Raw genomic sequence first — 2,731 nt, 5'->3', positions numbered from 1 at the left:
TAAGAGTGTGATCCAAAATTTAGTATTGTAAATTTAATCAATTCTAAAATATATTATTGGTGATTAAAAAAAATTGTTTTGATTTTTACATCTTTTTGGTAGTCTGTTAGGGATATAATCCTTGATTTAGTAGGACAAGGGAAATCCTCCTAGAATTAGAAGAAGAGAGAAATTTGTTTTGTTCTTTGATGCCTTCATTCATAAAAGAGAGTACAATATATAGAGTGCTTGTACTAGCACGTTACAAAGGATCCCACATATTCAGGGATGAAATCTAGTAATTCTTATTACAGCTGTCAGATATTTTCTAAATACAGCTAATACAAAAACCTGATCCTAACAACTTGTAGAAACTTCCTTTTGGCATCTTGTGAATTCTGTTACAGCTCACTATTCTTCAAATCTCTTGGGCTTCTTGGTAACTCTTTTGGGCCTGTTGTTTGCTTCTGCTATTGGGCCTGAATCTTTAATAATGTTAGAGTCTGAATGTGTTGTAACAACCCCTTGTGCTTGAAAAGACACCTTGTCCTCAAGGTGATAGTTAGAGCAAAGAATGTCCCAATTTTCCCAGCTAGTTTCTTCGGGTGCCAAGCCTGACCACTGTACCAGCGCCATTTTTGTTGGGGGATTGGTGGTTGTGTCCATTTTGATGTTGAGTATTGATAAGGGTGTTATGATTGGATGGTGGTCAATGGATAAAGGTAATGTGGAAGTGGTAGAAGGGATTGGACCATGGTGTAGTTTGAGTAGGGAGCAGTGGAAAACAGGGTGTATTTTTGATTGACTTGGGAGTTCAAGTTTGTATGCTACTTTGCCAATTTTCTGGATGATTTTGAAGGGGCCAAAGAATCTCTTGGAGAGTTTGGTGTATGAGAGAGGGGAAACTGTTTTCTGTCTGTAAGGTCTAAGGCGGACATAAACATAGGATCCTTCATCGAAATTGATGTCTCTTCGATGTTTGTCAGCATTGTTCTTCATGACAGATTGTGCTTTAAGGATTTTGTCTCTTAATTTGGTGATCATTTGTTGGCGGCAACTGAGTAATGAGTCGACGGCTTCGATGGTTGATTGTCCTTGTATGTATTGAGGGATGGATGGAGGTTCTTTTCCATAAGTAATCTGGTAAGGAGTGAGGCCTGTGGTGGAGTGGACAGCGGTATTGTGAGACCATTCAGCAAGGGCTAGGTAGTTACACCATTGGGATGGTTTGTGGTGCACAAAGGATCTCAAATATTGTTCCAAGACTCTGTTGAAGACCTCTGTTTGGCCGTCCGTTTCGGGATGGTAAGAGGTGCTCATACGTAACTTGGTTCCACAGAGAGAAAAAAGTTCGCGCCAGAATTTACTGATGAATAAAGGATCTCGATCAGAGACAAGGCTCTTAGGCATGCCGTGCAATTTGCACACTGTGTCAAAGAATACCATAGCAACCTTATGAGCAGTAAAATTGGGGAGTAATGCTGCCAAATGTACACCTTTAGAGAGACGGTCGACCACGACAAGTATGGTGGTGTGGCCTTTAGAAGGTGGTAAACCAGTGATGAAATCGAGGGAAAGGTCTTCCCAAATAGCTTGAGGGACTGGGAGAGGTTGGAGAAGGCCTGAGGGTTTCTTTGTTTCATATTTTACCTGTTGACAAGTAGTACAGTTTTTGACAAAGTGTTGTACCTGTTGTCGCATTCCTTCCCACCAAAAGTTTTCTCTTAAACGAGCTATTGTTTTTGCAAACCCCATGTGTCCAGCGGTAGGTGAATTATGGAATTCTTCTAAAAGAGTGTTACAAAAGGGGATTGAGGGGTGGAGCCAAATTCGGTTATTGAAGAGCACAAGGCCTTGGTGTATTTTGTGATTGGGAAAGAGAGATGGTGTTTGGAGAATTTGGTTGTAAAGGGAGGTGAAATGGTTGCTAGCAGCCAATGCTAGTTTGAGTTGCTCTAAAAATAAAAAATTAGGCATAGAGAGAGAGAGATGCGTACCTGAGGTTGTGTCTGGAATGCGAGATAGAGCATCAGCAACTACATTGGATTTCCCTGTCTTGTACTGAATCGTGTAATCATATCCCATAAGTTTGGCTAGATACATTTGTTGCTCAGGTGTTTGGATGGTTTGAGTGAGGAGTTCTTTGAGGCTTTGATGATCCGTGTGGATGATGAATCGGTGACCCAAGAGGTATTGGCGCCACTTTTTAACGGCAGTGGTGATGGCATGAAGTTCACGGACATAGGTAGAAGATTTTTGAAGTTTTGGACAAAAAGGTTTGCTGAAGTATGCAATTGGATGGGAATTCTGCATTAAGACAGCACCCATAGCAAGTCCTGAGGCATCTGTTTCGAGGCAAAAGGGTAGTGTGAAATTTGGAAGGGCTAAAGTAGGTGCAGAAGTGATGGCAAGTTTGAGGGCATTAAAGGCTATGGTGGCTTCCGGATTCCAGTTGAAGGCGTTTTTACGTAGTAAGGAAGTAAGTGGTGTAGCAATGGAGGCATAGCTTTGAATGAATTTGCGGTAAAAACCGGTAAGTCCTAGGAATCCTCTTAAGGCTGTGATATTTTTAGGGATGGGCCAATCTAAGATGGTTTGGATTTTTGAAGGTTCTGGGTTAACACCATCAGAAGAAACAATGTGGCCCAAATAAAGTAAACTGCGTTGAGCCAGTAAGCATTTGGATTGTTTCAGTATGTATTCTTCATTCAGTAAGGTGAGGAAAACTTGTTCAAGGTGTTGAAGGTGGTCT

This window comes from Vicia villosa, unplaced genomic scaffold (genome assembly GCF_029867415.1).
Source record: "Vicia villosa cultivar HV-30 ecotype Madison, WI unplaced genomic scaffold, Vvil1.0 ctg.001530F_1_1, whole genome shotgun sequence".
NCBI classification, from domain to species: domain Eukaryota; kingdom Viridiplantae; phylum Streptophyta; class Magnoliopsida; order Fabales; family Fabaceae; genus Vicia; species Vicia villosa.
This window is presented reverse-complemented; position numbering follows the sequence as displayed.